This window comes from Protopterus annectens, chromosome 3.part0 (genome assembly GCF_019279795.1).
Source record: "Protopterus annectens isolate FY-2018-M chromosome 3.part0, PAN1.0, whole genome shotgun sequence".
Classification (NCBI taxonomy): domain Eukaryota; kingdom Metazoa; phylum Chordata; order Ceratodontiformes; family Protopteridae; genus Protopterus; species Protopterus annectens.
The window spans coordinates 1,280,281,726-1,280,303,108 of record NC_056731.1 but is presented as its reverse complement, the minus strand read 5'-3'; positions in this window follow the sequence as shown (position 1 = coordinate 1,280,303,108).

The window sequence follows — 21,383 nt, the reverse complement described above, 5'->3', positions numbered from 1 at the left end:
ACTTGCAGCTATACTTATGCATTTTCAACATTTCTTACCTTCTCATCTGACCCTTCTACTTACATTCTTTGTTTTGTTTTTTGGAACATTCAGCTTCTGCCTGATTTTTGTCTATTCTGGTTTGATTTCCATTCCTGCTTGACACCGATATGCTTCTGCTAAACTAAGTAGGGAAGTCGTCTCAGACTTATTCTCATCATGTTTTAAAACTTTCACTATGTATGGATTTGGTAAAGTCAACAGATATGTATTCAATCAAATTTCGAGGAGTCCCATACCTTCTTCAGAACGAGGAATATATAATCATGGTATACAGTGATCTTTATGGTTTACTATAATTTATTCGAATGGCAAAATATTTTCCGTTCAAATAAACGAATTGTAATACTAAAAGTAAAAAAAAATAACTTTCACAATGTCGACCCAAATGCTCAACGCATTTGACTCGACATTGTTGTCGAAACCACCACATGATACCCATATAGGAGCTGATGTAAATCAAACTCCTATACAGCTATCACGTTTTTGCAGGAGGACAAAACCCCCTGCACCCCCCATGTGAGGGGCTGTGCCCCCACACCCCCCTACTTATATATTCTAACTCCGAGATCGCACTACACTGGGGATGTGGATGAATTTCCACTCTCCACTGTAGCGTGATCTCCATGCAGATAGTCGACTTCCACTTATGCAAATGCAGTTGTGCATTCGCATAAGTGAAATTGACTATCTGGTACAAAACTGCTTGTGTGTTCGACATTCTGTTTTTCAGCACATTGCAGCCGATAGAATGTCGTTCGCACAAACAATAGTAAACCGATTTTTATATATCATTTGATAAGCGTGGAGCATTTTTCTTGTTTTTTTCTGTCCAACTGATCTAATACAATTTGGGGCCAGTAAATCACCCCAAAACTGTAAGTTACAACAGGAAGAACACATTGGTTTGTAGCTTGGACTTTGTTCCTATATGTCAGGGCTGTTTTCAGTATTAATTTTAGTCTTCTAAATTATTCCTTAATGAGTTTTGTCACATTTGTTCATGTTTTATTGTTGATCCTTCATCAGTTTCCAAATATTTATGCACTCCGTCCTGCTCAAATTCCTTTATATCACATCCCTGTCTCAATCTGATATTTTCTTGGTGCTGCAGCTTTCCTACTTTAAATGTTTCTTTTTCACATTTATCAAGACCAAATAACATTCTTATCTGAGAAAGTTTTAACTCCTTGCAGCTGGGCTTTCAGCTCTTCATCTAATGAACTATACAGTTTTTAAATCATCCACAAAAAGAGAAGTCTTTACACTTGGTAATTTTCTGGAAGCACAATTGTAACTATGACCTAATCTGGTAAGTAGACAGCATAAAGGCAAGAAAATAGAGCAGCTATGACAAATAGTCACTCTGGAATATGCCCCTTTGAATTTTTATCTCTGGGATGATAATTTGTACTTTATCATGGCTTAGCTGCAAAGTGGTTTGCCACTTTTTAATGGTCACTGTAGTGTAATTGATCAGTGTAAGGTATATTTTTTACATCTGTAAGCACTCCTTTATCCATGAGTATGGGATGCTATCAAATGATTGTTTAGAATCTATCCATGCCATACTTCGATTCTTCCCATTTATGCAATTCTCCATTATGACTTTATTTAACAACAAATGATCTTTGTTCCATATGATTTTCTTTTGTTACACTTTTCTTCTATTGCCATCACTGAGTTTTCTTCTAAATCACTATAAACTCTCTTGGCATTAATTCCAGTATATAGTTTATACATCATTGGAAGGCAAGTTATTGGTCTATACTTTTTAGGATAGCTTCCAGGTTCACTCTTAAGGAGGAGTATCATTTTTCCTGTTGTTAAAACCAGGTTGGTGTCTGCTCAGAATGTGAATATAAGCAGTTCTTACTTAGGGCTAAATCATTGTGTAAAGATGTTAATACTTTTAGCCAGAAGTTAGGTACTGCATCTGTGCCTGGGGTTTTCTAATATGAGCTTTTCTTTATTTTGTTTCAGTATCTCTGGTTGTTACTTCATCCCATCTCATATCTTGTACATTTGAACTCCATACTCTTACTTCTATACATTGTTCCATTGTGTTTTTGTAGACTTAGAGAAAGCATATGACAGGGTGCCTAGAGAGGAGTTGTGGTATTGTATGAGGAAGTCAGAAGTGTCAGAGAAGTATGTAAGAGTGGTACAGGATATGTACGAGGGTAGTGTGACAGCGGTGAGGTCTGCGGTGGGAGTGACTGATGTGTTTAAGGTGGAGGTGGGGTTACATCAAGGATCAGCTCTGAGCTCTTTCTTATTTGCAATGGCGATGGACAGGTTGACAGACGAAATCAGACAGGAGTCCTCATGGACTATGATGTTTGCAGATGACATTGTGATCTGTAGTGAGAGTAGGGAACAGGTGGTGGAGACCCTGGAGAGATGGAGATATGCTCTAGAGAGAAGATGAATGAAGGTCAGCAGGACTAAGACAGAATATATGTGTGTGAATGAGAGGGAGGATAGAGGAATGGTGAGGATGCAGGGAGTAGAGGTGGAGAAGGTGGTTGAGTTTAAGTATTTGGGGTCAATAGTTCAGAGTAATGGTGAGTGTGGAAGAGATGTGAAGAAGAGAGTACAGGCAGGATGGAGTGGGTGGAGAAGTGTCAGGAGTGATTTGTGACAGATGAGTACCTGTAAGAGTGAAAGGGAAGGTCTACAAGAGGGTAGTGAGACCAGCTATGTTATATGGGTTGGAGACAGTGGCATTGACAAAAAGGCAGGAGTTTGAGCTGGATGTGGCAGAGTTAAAGATGTGAAGATTTGCACTGGGTGTGAACAGGGTGGACAGGATTAGGAATAAGTATATTAGAGGGTCAGCCCAGGTTGGAAGATTTGGATACAAAGCCAGAGAGGCACGATTACGTTGGTTTGGACATGTGCTGAGGAGGGATGCTGAGTATATTGGGAAAAAGATGCTAAGGATGAAGTTGCCAGGTAAGAAGAAAAGAGGAAGGTCTAAGATAAGGTTTATGGATGTGGTGAGAGAGGACATGCAGGTGGTTGGTGTGACAGAGCAAGATGCAGAGGACAGGAAGAAATGGAAACAGGTGATCCGCTGTGGCGACCCCTAACAGGAACAGCCAAAAGAAGATGATGATGACTCTTACTTCTATACATTCAGCCTCTTTATTATATTCTACAGGGTCTTCAGGGATACTTCTACAAAATGTGTCTATTTCTTCTTTTTTGGTGGTGTTTCTATTCCTTTTGCTTTGTTTCCCAATTCTCTCTAAAACTGTTTTAGGTCATCATTCAATTGCATTTTTGTACTTTTATTTCATATTTATCTGTATATCTTCTAAATGTTTCTGCCTGTGCTGATATCTTTAGTTTATTATTTGCAAAATGCACAACAGACCCTGGTCTTTTCTGATACTTTTCATTGCTTGTATCATGTCTGTCTTGCTAAGTGTTTTTTTTTTATCTGTTCCCTCTTCTATACTCTTCTAACAATGACACTTCTTGTCTTAATTGCTTTATAGTTTTCCACTATTCGATGCTTCCACAATGGCATTTGATTTAATTTTCTTTCCCTTATTGACCTGTGCTTTTATGGTAAGACCACAGCTGTTATTAATTTAGCTGCACAGTAATATATCTTATATCCTATTCATTTCTGTTATATCAAGTAAATTTCTGTTAATAGTCTTGATTACTGTGTTCATCAGTTTTATCAGACATCTAACATTTTGGGTCTTATTGACTTTCTGTAATGTATTTCTTTCATCAATATTAAAATATTTATCCTTCTCTATTAAGTCAAGCAACTCTTCTGTTAGATCATTTCCTTTTAAACTGAGGGTACATTCTTTGTTCTCTGTTTCCTGCGGGCATTCTGTAGACATTTCTAGATCATCTTCCTGTTACATATTCTCTTCAGCTACATCCTGCATCATTCGCTGTTCTTTTTTATATGGCAACTTACTGGCCTTTAACTCCACAACATTGACTGTATCAGACTTGCCACTGTTCCCTTCTCCTTCCCTTGGTGTGCAACTCCAACTGATCTTTTCTACTGGTTTCCTGCTGAAGGTTGCAGAATATCTTATGTGAAAAGTGATCAGATGCTTCCAACCCCATGTGTTTCTTCTTAATTTGGGGGATTATTGTTCCCTCATGCTGTGATGTTACCAGAGTTGGATTTTCTACACTAAATCCTTCACTACGCAGATAATACGTAACTTCAATTTCTATTTATTTAACTTATCCATTATTAATGTTCTCTTCAATCTCCCCCTTTGTTTTCTTATTTTTGTATTGTGAAATTTTCCGTAGCCAGATGCCGTTGCCTGTATTTCTCTTCAAATATTTTTGGTGCTGCTTTTTTGTATTGATTAGTTTTGATTTTGCCTTTGCATAAATATTGCACCATTTATTTTTCAAGGGCAGCAAGCATTGTATTTGTAGAGGAAGCAATGGAATGCAAACAAGTTTGCCAACACGAACATATGCATTAGTAATAGTTCTCTTTATTGTAGAATTATTCAGATGACTTTTACTTTTATAGGGATTGTGCTTATTGACTTATATTTTATTAGGTGGTTAATTTTTGTTATGGTCTCATCATAAATACTCATATTTAAACTGTACTTCGCATCTGCATCTTTGGGTGTGATGATGTTTATACAGTTTCATATAGTTCATCCAAAGGTACCAATAAACTGCATGTTATTTATTTCTTTGGTGTATATACTGTTACATATATATATATATATATATATATATATATATATATATATATATATATATATATACACACACACACACACATATGCACACATATATACACACACACACACACACACACACACACACACACCCACACACCTGGGAAAGGTTGGCACAGGTTTACTAGCTATGCCCCCTTCTGCCCAGACTATAAGATGATTATCACTGCCACTAGGCACTACAAAGCCAGCTACTTTAGGCTCTTGCAAGGGTACCCAATTATACTGATTGACAATAATATTAATACAAATGGTAATGCTGACCAAACAGCAAGGCTTTCAAGTGTGGCCAGAGTTATGACCAAATAAATATATGCAAGTACTCTCAAAACTTTATTTTCTAAAAAGACTAGCCACAATGACAAGTTTAAATATATTTATAATAAATAATAGAAGAACATGAAAATACTAAATATATATTTACAGTAGACACCAGAGTTTCAGTGACAGGGAATATTAAAAATAACACCAATGGGAAGTTTCACATGGTTATAGAAAAACAGTATTTAGATAGTCTCACTATCTATTCCTGCTTGACTAAAAGAATTACTGTTCCTACTTACTGAACAGAGCAAGGCAAGATAATGTGGGTGAGTGGTCCTTGTTGTCAGATTCAAGACAGAATACAGAATGCTGAGAGCACTAATATTTAGGTATTTTTTTGGCTTACAGAATGACATCACGCACATCTGGTCACCTGACTCTGTTTCCCATGCTATTATCAACACTAGAAGCTGACAAGATTTTAGCACTTATGTGTTACCATACACACAGATAGAGCTTTGCTCAGATCTCCTGGAAGTCATAAAACCATAAAACTATTCCACTCTGCCTACAGGAGCTGAAACTTATACTCTAGCACAGACATTGCATCTCTGGCTCCATTCAGAACTGTGGGATAACATCTTTATGGCTTAACCCATAAAGTAATTTAATTTCAGATGTATTTTAAAGTTTGCTGGAGCTGGATTGTGATTAACCTCTGCTTTGCCAGTATCCTCTGTTAAAACATATACATTTTATCCAGTGGCAATAGTGCATGTACATTTCTTTTCTTTCCAGCAGGGCACACTGTTGATACATGTTAACATAAGCAACATTACAAATATATTTTTAAACACAAACATCTGTACAAATCAGTTTAATACATAAATAACATATAATTCTTTACAAAATTCCAGCTACCTGTGCTGGCATATGTTATAAACTCACTGCCCTATTTCTCCTGGCATGGCTGTCAGTACCCCCTATCATCGCACATAGTTAAAGCAATTGGTAAATTAGTCAGTACAAAACTGCCATATTATGGCAAAGGACTGCCTATTGTAGTAATACATATAGTTTAGAATAACTGCAAACATGCTCCACCAGAAGTCACAGATGTGAGGATCAGTATGGGCAGAGGGAAAAAGAGAAGGCACCAAATTGCAAACAGAGGGTTTTAAATGGTGCAGGCCATCATGGGAGAATAGATGTTACCAATGAAAGAAGAGAGGAGGGTGATTTGAGTTACACCTGAGCTGGAAAGGCTCACAGAAAATAGTCAGTAAGACCTGAGTTTTGGCAAGTATTGACCATACAAAAGGGAACATATGGTGTGCAAAATTATCCAATACTGAGAAAGTAGCATTTATTTTTCAAATAAAAAGTTTGCATTTATGATGTGCACAAAATCATCCAGTACTGAGAAAGTAGCATTTACTTTTCAAATAAAAAGTTGGCATTTATGATGTTGTGCCTGTCATAATTGTCCTGTGTGTTTTCTAGTGGGTTTTTTTTTCTGTACGGTAGTCAGGGGCAAAAAAATGTATTATGGTGAATGTAAGAAAAAGAGTGTGGTTTAAGTTAATGTATGTTTTCACTGTATTCTTAATTAAAACTGCTGTTACTACTATAAGGGCATACTTACATGTAGAAATGTGTAAATGATTCGTTTATTGTCTGATTTAGCTATGATTACTGCCTTATACACTTTCTCCATATTTCTAGCATTCTTTAGTAGTGCTTTTACTGTGCAGTATATAACTATTAGGTCTTACACTGCATTTCTGCCTTAGGTTAGAATTGGTATAGACTCCATACATGTGTCTTTCTCTCCTCTGATAGTATTTTCTGTTGGACTGGTTGTGTATATTCCATTACCAGTCTGCTTCATCCTTACTCAAGTGTTCATTCTGCAGGTTGGGTTTTCTGCACCTCAGAGCTTTGTATGCTCCACGTTCTTTTCCTGTAGAGCTCTAAGCATAATTTAGAGTTTTCTATTGCATTTATTCCATCAAATAGGGAATGCCTTTGAATGGCACAGCTGGTCTGTCAGGAAATGCTAATTCTATAGAACAAATATACTATACAATGTAGAAGATGCTTCTGAATTCTGGCCTTAATATATTACATTATTTGCTTCATTAATCAATGATCATATTATTCCAATTTACATTTTTATCAGCTTTCAATATTTCTTTTTTGTCCTATTTTTCATTCTTTCTCTATCTCTGTCTTTCTCTGTGTCTCTTCTTTGTGCTCTGTTCCCCTTTTATTTTATAATGATTTGTTTATCTCCTGATCTCTTTTGAAACTCTCAGGTAGGTATCACCCTGTACTTGCCCTTTATTTACCTTCTGTTTTAGTTCCCCTTTTTTGAATCATTTCAACCATTTCAATCATCAAATAATGGTATCTTTGTAATCTCCTGTGTTTATTACTGTGATTCATTCTTGTGCCTTCCATTATCAATTCTAGTACCTTTTATAGTTTTTTGTTTGTGTTTCTCATCTACCAGATAAAAACCCTATCACTGTTCATCATGTAACTCTAGCCTGCCTATGCAGAGTAGAATAATTAAATCGCTCAATGTAGAATAAGCCTTTGTTCACAATATGCTTGCAAAGGTATAATACAACTTAGGAAGCTAAGAATTTTTGTACATGTTCCAAGGCAGCTGAATAACACTCTGTTGAAAGTTCAACAGCATTGAGTATAACTATTTAACAATTGTTGGGATTCACATGATTTGTCAGAACTTCCCAACTTCCACCAGTATTATTGTTGCAGCACAGCTGATGATCACAGTTCATGCACTGTCAGTCTAATAAACTCAAGGCCCTACTATGTACAGATAGGTTCTATTTGGCAGTATTTGCACAGTTTATTTTTTTAGACATGCTTGTATTTTAGCTGGATGCAAGCTTTTGCTCAGTAACTTCTGTTGAACTATTAATGAATCAAGAAATGATGGATCATTTTATTGATGCAAACTATAATGACAAAAGTCAATCAAAACTAATAAAACAAGTAGTTGCCAATGGGAAGTTTAGATGCTCTGAGGTGCATTTTACACCTTTTTAAACAACTTTTTCATCCAATGATGACCTTAACATAAATCATACCTAAGGAAGGAAATTCAGCTTTGCACTTTAATTATTATGCCTACACGTAAGGCCAGTCTGGTAACTTCACAATCCTATCTTGATATTAGACAATACAGAAAATGTAGCAATCAACAACTGAGATCAACATAATTCATACAATTATTCAAAACAAAGAAGCAAAATACAGTGGTACTTGCTGTTTAACCTGTTTATAAAAAGGACCATAACCCATTCAATTTATTCTTTAGGATGTCACCTACATTTCCTCTCCTTAATGCTAGATCAGCTCAAAATTTCTATTGGTCAAACACTTATTTTTCTGTGTACTATACTCATAAAAATCAGTCACCTGTTTTATAGTGAGGGTTGTGACTATTCCAACATAAAAGGTACTCTACCTATGTTTTAAAATACATCTGTAGCTGATATTCACAAACCGTTAATATAGTTTCTCAAACACATTTTCATTTTAGTTTAGTTGTGAAAATGTGAAACAGTGCTCTCAAGTTATGAAAATCTATTCTTACTCTAAACGTTATGGCTGTATTTAAGATATCTTTGGAGTTACTGCTGCATGTGAACAAAATTAGCAAAAGTTCTAATTTTAAGTTCAATTGCAAGTTTCTCTTTCTAAATGTTTTTTGTTTTATTTTAATTCCAATAAACTAAAAACTGCAGTAAAAAGGTGGTGACTTACCATAAACAGAAATGTTAAATGTACTCTAGACAGCAGCAACAGTCCAATGCATTGAATAAATGCGTTCACATGCATCATAATATTATTAAAACATATTGCTTAATATAAGTCAGGTCATAATTTTATAATGCAATTAAACAGTCTTCTTGACAGATTTAAGTATGATTACTTACAATTCAAATCAGATGGAATAAGTTAACTATAGAATACAGTAGATTTCCATGTTAAATGAAACTAGTCAGAAAACAAACATTAAATTAGTTAATTCAGAAAGTTTTTCCTCACCTTATACTATTTTTTTTGCCTGAAGTATTCTCACAGTTAGTATCATGTCATTTAATGTGTTCCTATACTTTGCACTGCATGATATTCAATAACTCACAGCTCAGCAAGTTAGTTTCACCTTATATTACATTTTTTGTTTGAAATACTCATACAGCATGAGTTCCTCTTAATTTATTATGTTATTCTATTTTGCACTTGGTTGGCACAGTAGCACAGAACCCCTTACAGCAAGAAGTTCCTTGGTTTGGGTCTCAGCTGGGATTCCTTCTATATGGAGTTTACCTTTCCTCCTCCTGTTCACATGGGTTTTCACAACTCCCACTTACTCACACTTCTTGAAGTTGCTATTGTTTGAGAAACATGGTTAAAGACAAATGACTAGGAAACCAATTCTGTCAGGGTATAAATCTTCTTACTGTAATGGACATGCTAACAAAAACATCAGGTGGCAGTGTTATAAGAGAGAAATCTTTACAAACAAATTGTTTGTAGCTGAGAATGAATTCTTTAAATAAGCATGCCATTAACAATTTGCTGAAGCATAAGCATTTTGCCCAGTGTTCTAAATGTTATGTATAGATAAAGGTAACATCTGATAACACTGGAGACTACAAGCACAGCTAATTCAACCAGGCCTGGGGCAGTACTATGAACCAGTAACCCACCCCCTCAGTTCTTCATGTAAAAAACAAAAGCACTTCACTTTAGTAAAACAATTGCTACATTGTAAGTGATTGTCTTATTGCAGTTAGACTTACACCCCACGCCAGCTCTTCCATTCAAGAGAAAAAACAAAAAAAGACTCTCCTTCTACTGGCTCACCAACCAGGTGGCCAGATGCATGATACATCCACCCCTCCCTCCCTCCCACCCCAGCCATTCAGGTCCCATTTTTATTAGGTTCATAAGTTCATAGGTGTTTACTAGGCTAATGACAACAATGGCCTTTTTAAGCCTAGCCATGCATCCCAAATCAATGATGAGTTCTGATACCCTTGATAAGTGTAAGCATGGGCCTGGGAGATGAACCATTTACAGGTTACCTGTATGCATCAGAGACTTAGGTGCCAAACCAGGGATGAATTTCCAAGATGCACTTGAATTGGATTAGGAAGGAACTCTGCATTACATGGATGGGGAGCCTGTTCCATAGATGGAGTAGTCTGTGGGATACATACTTATCTCTCCAGCAGGTTCTATTTATATCACAGGTAAGATTTAAGTCTTTAGAATGGGTAATTCTGGTACTGTTTGTTTTGTGGATATGCAGGAGGTCCATCAGAGTGGGGTCTGACAATGCCCTGTATGCCAGGCATAGATCTCCCCTCAAAAGCCTGTTGGAGACAGAATACAGGGATTGGGGCTTGAGGCGGTCTGCATAGGACATATTACTTATGCTCTGTAGTCTTTTAGCGAGGAATCTCTGTGGGTATTCCAGTTGTTGGATATGCCTGGTTAGGTACATACCAAATGGGGCATTGTACTCAATGATAGGTTTGATGAATGCCAAATATAGTGGAACAATGACTTCCTTGGACTTAGATGCCATACCTTTGTTTATAAGTTGCACAACATAGAATGATTTCCTCATCACTGTAGACACATGATGATCAAAGGCTAGGTTACTATCTATGTGTGTCCCTAAGTCCCTGACTACTGGGTCAACTCTAAGGGGTGTGTTGTCGATATGATAGTTACCAGGGATGGATGACTTCCCAAAGGATACTATTATGCATTTCCTGACATTTAGTTTTAGTCCATGACTCTGACGCCAATTGTTTGTCTGTGTCAGCCCCTCCTGGAGAACATTTGTGTCAGTGTGAGACTCAATGACAGCTCCTAATTTGCAGTCATCTGCAAATTTAGACCACTGACATTGGCCTTGACTTCTGAGAAGTAAATGCCAAAAAGGAGCGGTCCAAGGACTGATCCCTGAGTGACTCCACTTGTAACTGGCCTCTTTGTAGAGGTGGACTCTCCACTTCTAATTTTCCTCTCTGTTCATTTTATAAAAAAAATAAATAAATTCTTTTAAACTGTAGCAAACTGTTTGCTACAAATTTAGTGATCAGTTGCTACAGTTTATAGCCCCCTGCATGGAACTCTGCAGTACTCATGTTTCAGTTTAAAAAACTTCTTCTTTTTAAGCTATAGTAGACTGCTTGCTTTTGAGCTATGGTGCTCAGGTTTTAGTTAAAAAAAGAAAAATATTTTTTTTTACTTTTAAACTGCAGCAAACTGCTTGCTACAGTGTAGCAAGTGGTTGATACAGTTTATACCATAGACAGAATGCTACAGCACTCTGGTTTGACCGCAAATGCAAAACTAATTTTTAAAAGCTAGTATTGCATTAAAGAGAGATTGGGATTGGCTGAAAGCACCCCCAACACTTTGCATCCAGAGTTTTTGCCCCTCTCACCCCACCCTAGCTTCACTAATGTTGGACACTTGTGTTCTTCATGTCAAAGGTTGGAGGATTTGCTTTCTATTATTAATAGTAAATCTAGACTTATTGAAAATTATTGCACTTGTACAATTGGCACAACTTGGAAAACCATTGTTACTTATATTAAAATATGGGCTGATGAAATAAATAATATACGTCAAAGTGCAGCTATTATACATTTAGGAAAGGATTTGTCCCCTGCCAGTAAAGATGACTCATCTCTTATTAAACAAGATTTTACCAATGACAACTCTGAAAAATCAAGTTACAAGTATTCATCAGTCTGAGAACTCATAGCATGTAGAAAAAAAATTAAATTCACAACTAATAACCAAGATGGAAAATAAATTGATTAATATCTATAATGTAAAGAGAGTATATACTAAAACAAGCACTACTTCATTATGTATCACACACATTACAGGGATTGATAACATTTTTCAGAAGAAATCTAAACTAAACTTGAAGGAAGAACATTATTGTAAGAAAAAAGAAAGAGACCAACTGAAGGTGACAACATAGCTTCGGTCTATGGAAGTGCAGAGACAGCTGGATGAGAACTGCATGTTTGCAAATTAAATAAATCGTGAAAACAGTAAAATGAATAAGACTAATGGTGATGAAGGCCATTCTTTTATAACAAGGAAAAGAACAGACATTACAGAATTAGAGGTAGGAGATTCTCCACAGCTTGTCAGAAATTATATACTAACTGGTGGTTCAGTTATTAAAGGACCATATACTCATATTTGCAGAGAAGATAATGGGCAGGATTCACAAAGGCTTGCATGGAGTCTAAGAGTAGTGTAAGACTCCATGCAGCCCTCGCGATCCAGGAACAGCCCGAAATTCCATGTAAGAGACCAGCTAAAATGTCTCTTACACAGAGTGGGCGTGGATATGCTAATCACCTCACTTGCAGCTGAAAGGCAAGCAAATGAGGTAGCTTAGCGATCCACGAAGCCCAAACCAGCCCGTGTAAGAGCCGTTTTAGCTGCAGAAGTGTACTCAGTTGACAACTGAGTACGTTTCTGCAAAAAACACAATGGAGCCATGTCAGCTCCAAATAAAGGGTGCATATGTGTCAGGCAGCATGCCAATGGCCAAATATGTGGCCATTGGCAAGGTACCCCGATGCAAATATGAGAAATAAATAATTTTTTTGTTTAAACGCAGCGCAGCCCCGCGCAAACGGGCTGCGCTATATAAAACATAAAAATGAAGGTTATAAACCCACAAATGTGGGTTTTATGCAATACATGGATTTACAATGCAGGGACCAGCAGACCAAAAGCAACATGGCCACCGTTTAGTGGTTGCCAAGGGGGGAAGCTGAGTCTAAGACATGTAACTAAGCATTAGTAGGCAATCTGATGTAAATGAGTGTTAGGATACTGAATCCCACTGTCACATAGCAAATGAGCACATTCTGAGTAGTGTAGGAGTTACATAAGGGGGAGGAACAGAGTAGGAGATAGGTGACATCACAGGGGGGAATGGCAGAAAGAAATGCAATTCATTGGAGGTCAGTGTTACATGACAGATGTCAGACACATATCATGGAAAGAGGAGTGCCACAAGATAAGCATGGGAAAGTCAAGAAATGGAAGGTGTACACTGTTGCTTACACCAAAGTTTCTTGTTGGGCGTGCATGCGGACGTGTGCGTGCCATGAGGTGTGAGTAGGGCAGTGTGCGCGCGTGTAAGGCAGACTGAGCATGTGGGAGCCTGTTGGCAGACTTGTAAGACTGTTTGCGCTGGTGTGCATGTGTTTTAACCCGAATAAGAAGATTCTAAACTGTGTAAGCCTGTGTGCGCGCGTGTAAGCCACTGTGAGCGTGTTTCTGCTGGTATGCGTGTTGCTCCCCCCTGAGGAAACAGAGAGGAAAAAGGAAGCAACAGAATTAGTAGGAAGCTAGCAGGGAATACTGCTGGAGCTAGCAGGTGAAAACAATTAGAAGCAGGCAATTACACAGGCAGAATAGTAGCTCAGCCAAGCACTTAAAACTCTGCAAACAGCAGTGCAGGATGTTTCTCTCAAGAGACACTGCAAGACAGGAGTAAGCTATTAGAAGTGAAAACTGAAAAAGCTGAACTCAGAGCAGAAATGCTAGGGGCTGCCATAGCTGCCATAAGGAGACATAGGCAACTTGCTGAGGGTGGTGACAATGCAAATGGTGCTAGACAACCCACAGTGAGGAGACAGAGAAGAGTGTACAGGCCCAGGGTCACCTACCATGGGTTACATGAGCTGGAGATAGTGGAACGCTATAGAGTGGACAGAGACCTCCTGCAGCAAATTGTTGAGCTGTGCAGGCCATGCCTCACACACAGAACCAACAGAGGGGAACCCATCCCAGTGGAAACCAAGGTATGTGTTGGCCTAAGAATACTAGCAACAGGTACCTTCCAGAGACCAACTGGTGATATGATGGGGATATCACAGGCATCAGCCTCCAGGGTACTGCACCAGTTCCCAGATGCCATGTCAGCACATGTCGGTGATCATATATATTTCCCCAATGCCCGTGAGGTATTGGCCAGCAATATGTGTCTCTTCCAGCAAATAGCGGAATACCCTGAGGTAGTGGGTGCAATAGACTGCACGCACATATGCATCAAAGCACCAGCTGGTGAGCGGGGTAGGGCCTATATAAACCGCAAGGACTTCCCCTCCATCAACTGCCAGGTCGTGTGTGATGCCCAGGGCATAATAATGAATGTGTGTGCTGGCTGCCCTGGGAGCTACCATGATTCCCATAGCTGGCATTTGACGCAGCTGTACCAGACATTTGCCAATGGGGACATCCCACATGGACACCTAGTGGGGGATGCAGGTTATGCACTGGAGCCATGGCTGATGACACCCATCAGAAACGCACACACACCTGAACAGGAACGCCATAATGAGGCACACGCACAAACACGTAATGTAATAGAGCATGTGTTTGGGCTGCTCAAGTCACGGTTCCGGTGTCTGGACACATCTGGTGGAGCCTTGCAGTACTCACCAACTACATGTACCCAAATTGTCATGGTATGTGCTATACTACATAATATGATCTTGCAAAAACAGCTGCAGCAGGACCAGCATAGGGCCGGGCCAAACAGCCCCCCACCATTGCCAAGGCCATCACAGGCAGAGCGTGACTTGGAGGAGGAACAACCTGAGCCTGCCCCAGTAGGCAGAAGGAGGCATGCCCAGTATGCCCTGGCCTTGGCAAAGAGGCAACGCATAGCACATACACTGGCTCAGTAGGAACCCTGGGAATGATACCCCTCTCTGACTCACTCATATAATAACAGGGATGCCTAAAATGACATAACCTGCTCTCAAACATGTACAGGGAGTGTAGTATGTGCATCCGACAGAGGCAGCCCTGCAGCACCACCTAAGGCATGAATGCCATGTGTTAAGCAATGTAACACCATGTAGTATATGCAAACTTGATGACCCTGACTAACATCCTACCCTCACCAAGCATGATTCCACAATATGACGATGAGATGATCAATTGCAATAATTGGCTGAAGTATTGCTGTTAGTCAAAGGGGATCCAATGTGTGTCAGCCTGGGATGACATGCTGAGCATGGCATGATGCTCCACCTGCTAGGGGTGGCGTGCACCTATCAGTCCTGGCCATATGGATACTGGCAAAGGCTGTTGTTACCCACAGCATGCCTTGAATAGGTAAGGCTCAAAACACAAACCCACCTACATAGGTATCACAAGGGATAAGAACCTAGATGTAATGCTACCCAATGCCAGAAGTCTAAACAGCAAGATGCATGCAGTCTAAACTCCCCCAGTATGGAGAATGTTGATATCTGTCCTGTAACAGAAAACTGGGTCAAGGCTCACAACAGCACCCTAACACTACCAGGTTACACCTCATACTGTGCTGTACAGCCTCAAAACATGGAACAAGCTACAAAAGGAGGGTGACTAGCAATAACTGTCAAGGATAACCACACCCCCATGTTGGTACCACAACAAGAAGCAGCATGGACTAGCCATGGTCAAGTAACAGTGGCTAAAACTGCCTCCCAGTTTATAGCCTGCTACAGACTACCATCCTAACACCAGGAACTGCACTTGGCCTATGTTGGAATACATGAATATATCAAGCCCTCCAAACCACATTATATTGGGTGACTGAAAATACCCAAACATAGACTGGGAGCATTATTCTAGCTCCAACACTGTAGGACAAAAGTGCTTAGAATCCAGAAACCAAAATGCCCAGGAACAACATACCGCTCCCACAAGAGGGGTAAGCATACTGGATGTTATAATCAGCAACATGGGTACTGGATGGCAAGATGAGAAGTGTATCCCTCACTGGTAAGACCAGACCATAGAGTAATCACACCGGATATACACATCCTGACCACAGTCCCTGGCCAGAAAACCACAGTGAAAAACATGTGTAAAGCAAAGGTTGCACTCCACCAAACTGATGTGGAATTCATTAAAGGCCCTGTGCAGGTGCAAAATATGGGCCACACCTCAGAACCTGTTATACAGGCATTCCATGAACACTGCCAGGAATGCATGGATTATGCAATCCCAAATAAAACCAAGACACAATGCCATACACGCAGGCATCTGGCATGGTGGACTACAGCCATTACCAAACCATGCAACAGAATGAGGAAGCTACTACATGATAGAGCAAACATAAAAAGGGAAGTAATCACTGATCAGTAGTATGGCAATAAAATATGTCCACTCATACAATCCACTAAGGCCAGCTACAACAAGTTGAATCTGTGAATCTTGAGGCAATGTTACACCTGCCCCATGTACACAGACAACCCTCACCTCCCCCCAAGAAATATAAATATATGTGAGAGATGCAACCATTTATCCAAACCGGAGGCTGAGCTCTGTCAACTCAGTACTGTCAAAACTAGACAGGAGGAGAAGGTAACCACACACACCACAAACCCAGTCTCACATAGACCTATCACAACTGCAAACCAAAGACATAAACACAGAAAAACATTCCCGGAGGCTCTAATTACAAACACACCCCATCAACAGAGGCCTCCAAAGCAGACACCCAAGCAACCACTACCTCCAAACATAGCACATGCAACACATAGTACACAAAGCTGGTGTGCCAAACAGTCACAGGCCAGAAGGAGAAACAACATGCCTGATACAGTTGTAATAGGTGACTACATAGTCAGACACACTGCTGTCCCGCTCACTAGACTGAACAAGGGAAAGGGTACAGTAAGCTGCCTGTAGGCTGCTACAATACGCCACATAACATAAGTACGCAGGTCACCCCAAAGCAAGTAGAAATATGATGCAGTCATTGTCCATGCTGGCGTGAATGACCTGAGATGTACCTCCCCGGACTACATGAAAAGAGACATAGATGAGCTCTCCGATTATGTAGTCCAGGCCGGTATGACACTGACCGTGTGCAGCATCCTACCCTCACCAAGAATGATGCCACAGTACAAACACAGAATGATCAGCTTTAACAAGTGGCACAATTACTGGTGTCATTCCAAGGGGATCCAATGTCTGTCTGCTTGGGATGTCATGCTTGACAAGCCACGCTACTGTGCCAGGGATGGCTTGCACCTGTTACCCCTGGGCATCTGGATATTGGATAAGGCTCTTGCCACCTCCATAGAGCCTTTTGTAGGCAAGGCTGAAAAGACTAACCCACCTCCCTAGAAAACATAAGTGGAAAGAAACATAAGGGTAATGCTGCCCAATGCCAGACGTGTAAACCTCAACATGCATGCTCCCAAGGCCCTCCCCAGTATGGAGAACATCGATGTCCATGCAGTGACAGAAACCTGCAGCAAGGCTCCTGACAGCACACCAGCACTACCAGGTTGTACCTCATATCATGCGTTATGGCCCCAAACCCTGGACCAAAACATAAAAGGAGGGGGAGTATCCATATTCAGCACAGACACCCACACGTCCAGGTAACTGACAATGCACGAAGCATCAGAGACCACCCATGTGCAACTAACCGTAGGCAAAACTGCTGTACAGTCTGTAGCATGCTACAGACCACACTCTCACACACAGGAACCCCACTCAGCCATCCTGAAGACACTGGACAGTATGAATGTCTCACCAAATACCAAACAAGGTACTCACAAATTACCACATAGGTGGTAATCCATTATGTATGGAAGGAGTAATCAGGGACCTAGGGACACAAGTGGACAGTAACCTGTCATGTGACACTCACATTGCCAATGTGGCTAGGAAGACTGTCTATACTGGACACCGTATCATGAAAGGATTCACATCTACGTCAACAGAGGTCATTGTGCCCCTATACTGTTCTCTTATCAGACCCATAATCTAGTACAATGCCTCATTTGGGATGTACCTTACCCGACACCTGCAGCAGTTAGAAAGACCTCAAAGGTACCTCACCAAGAGGATAAAGGGTCTCAAATATTTGTCACATACTGCCTACGCAGAGGCGTTGCATGCCTGTTGTACAAGGCCATGTCCAACACAGGAGTAATGGACATGCTCCACCCCAGAAAACCCAAATCCATCGGAGCTGTGAGAGTGAGAGATGTCAACCTCAACACATAATGAAATAGGATGTGCTGGAGGGACAGATACATAACCCAGAGGCTCCCTACACCCTGGAACGGAATACCACTCCATGTTAGGCAGAGCCCCTCACTGACTCTCTTCAACAGGAATCTTGCCAAGTGGATGGATGATTGTAGATGTGCACTGGGGGTCTTCACTGTGTCACATCCAGACAGAGGCACAGTAAAGTAAATCATAAATGGCCATAATATTCACATAGCAAGGGGTGGTGAAAGCCACACACACTCTGGCTAGGCTTAGAAATGCCCTAGGGCGGATAGCCTAGTATGAACCTATGAACCTATGAAGATACAAATTGTACAGGACACTAAGGATAATCACAAGGCTTTCTTAACTGATGGTAGGAACCTTGTTGGGAATTCACAGATATGCTCTGAATCACTCAAATATTACAAACAACATACCAAACACACACACATATTGCCAACATCCAACCTGACAGGTGCAGTGCACCCCCCCCCCCCAAAATGCAAAATATCTATCCCAGCAGAGTGCTGGCCCCCTGACATTGCAGATGCTGAGGTAACAGCCAGCATCTACAAAGCAAAACACACAGCATCAATGGTATGAGATGGTGTCCTGGGCTGAGTCCAACATGGACTCCAAGAAGAATGGAATGCCAAATAACACTACTGCTCAATGTCAGCCTTACCACAGGATATGTACCCAAAGAGCAGTGTACAACAACAGTGGTCCTTCTCCACAAAGGTGTTGCCTGAATGGATACTGCAAACTACCACCCCAGAATGCTGACAAGCTTGGTCTGCAAAGCTATGGAAAGGATCAGCATGTACCTCAGACATAAAGATATTGGGGACCTACTGACACTGGACCCTACCCAGTGTGGCTTTCTTAAGTGCAGATCCTGCCCCTTAAACATGTTTGACTCATTTGAAACAGTCATTAAGGTCATTGATGAGGGGAATGTGGTCCACACAGCCTAGCTGGACCTTGCAAAAGGCTTCCATACAAGACCCCACGTGTTCATTATAGATAAGCTCACCAGCTTAAATATAAACCCCTATGTCAGTAGAGGGGTTGCAAACCAGACCAAGGACAGAACTGACATGGTCAGAAATGCTGCAGCCATGTCAGACTACAAACCAGATACAACTGGCATCCCACAAGGCTCGGTCCTGGGACCTCCCTTGTTTGGTATATATGTCCCATAGGTACAGGCCAACATGGAAGGACTGTGTCTGAACAAGTTTGCAGAGGACTACAAACTGGCCACCATATCTGACCCTCCAGCTGACACAAGCATCCCACAAAAGGGCCACATAGAAACAGACAACTGGTGCCATAGCCATGTCAGCAAGCTAATTGCAGAAAAGTGTATAGTCAACCCCTGTGGATATACAGTAAGTGCCCACCAATTACCACATAGGTGTTAACCCATTAAGTACTTAAGATGTAATAAGAGACCTGGGGACACAAGTTGATAGATATCTTGCATTGGACAAGCATGTGGCTGTAGTGGTTACAGAAACATACCATATACCCACCTAATCATGAAGATAGTCAGATCTAGATCAGGGGAGGTCATTGTGGCTCTGCAGTCATCCTTCATCAGCGTCACAATTGACTACAATGGCCCCTGTGGGATGTACCTCAGCAGACACCTCCATCAACTGGAAAGACCCCAAAGGTACCTCACCAGGAGTATCAAAGAGCTTGAACAGATGCCATGTGTTGCCTGATTAAACAAACTGCAGCTCCACACACTGCCATACTGCCCGCCCAGAGGCAAGCTGTGCCTGATGTATAAAGCCATGTCCAAGCTGGAATCAGTGAACATGCTGCACCTTGTACAATCTGAATGGCAGTGAGCTATGCACATGAGAGACATGAACCCCAGCACTGACATACATAGGACAAGCTGTACTGAATGATCCATAACACAGAAGTCACCCCCACTCTTGAGTAAACTCCCAGTACAGGTTAGCCAGAGAGTCACCCATCGACTCTCCTCAAGAGGAATCTTGATGAGTGGATGGGAGATGGTAGGTTTACCCTGGGTATCACTGTTATGTCACAGATAGACGGAGGCACAGTATACTAACCATGACATATGTCATGGCAAACTCCAGTTACAATGTGTGTCGAAGGACAAACACACTCTCTGACTAGCATTAGAAATGGCTTGGGGCACATCGCTAGTGTTTGCCAATGTCCACCTATGTTGTGGAATACACTACCAATGTTGGACAAGCCTGGTTTAAGTAGTCCATATCTGAACATAATGCAACATGGTCATATGTGCACAAATGGCCCCTAAACAGTCTGTTGTGCTCACTATGAAAATTTAAAGCAGTGATAGGACTAAAGCCCAGGATACTGTCCACCACAGTGAAAGTACTGAACCAATACACTATATGGTACTACAGTGTTAGGTCAGTATGAAAGGATGTTGACAACTGTATGCAAAGTATCCCATGCAAACCCTGCAGGCACAGTATAATCCCTGTTGTGTTCAGACACGAAGCAGTTGGCCAGTAAGTACACAACATGACACCCAACACACAACCATAAACGTGAGATATTGTTGAAGTTCACACTCATCCACAAATGTGGTGGACTGCAGAGTTCAACATATGGAAAGCTCACACTGGGCATGCTCGCACACTTTGATAAATGAGACATATGTCAGACAACATGCCATGGAAAGGCTGAACTGGGCATGCTCACACACTTAGGCCATATCTCAGTTTAGCAGTTGGCCACACATATCTGGTATTTGTACGTGTTATTCCAGGAACCAACCACATTACAGCAATCTGCCCAGTGCACACAGTTAAATGACTACAGAGACATAAGTGATATAGTGGATCCCTCTCATATTCAAACATCTTCCACAGATACACAAGTTGTTCATAGAAACAGGGAATGCTATGGCAATAAAGACCTGCAAACAGTCTATCAGCAACAAATATTGTGCATCTGACAATTAAATATATGGGTGTAGAGGTCAATACTAGGCTGTTTACCCTAGGGAATGAAAGTTTAGCCAGAGTGTGCTTGGCGACTGCATCCCCAGTACAGTAGGCTACTGTGCCACTGTAAAGTAGGTCACATAAGGCACCGTTTGAGGCTAGTGTGCTGTGCCTCCATCAAGCAGGGACACAGTGGAGATCCCAGGGGTTGAATTTGCTATGCCACATCCATGTTGTTGGTGTGTGCTGG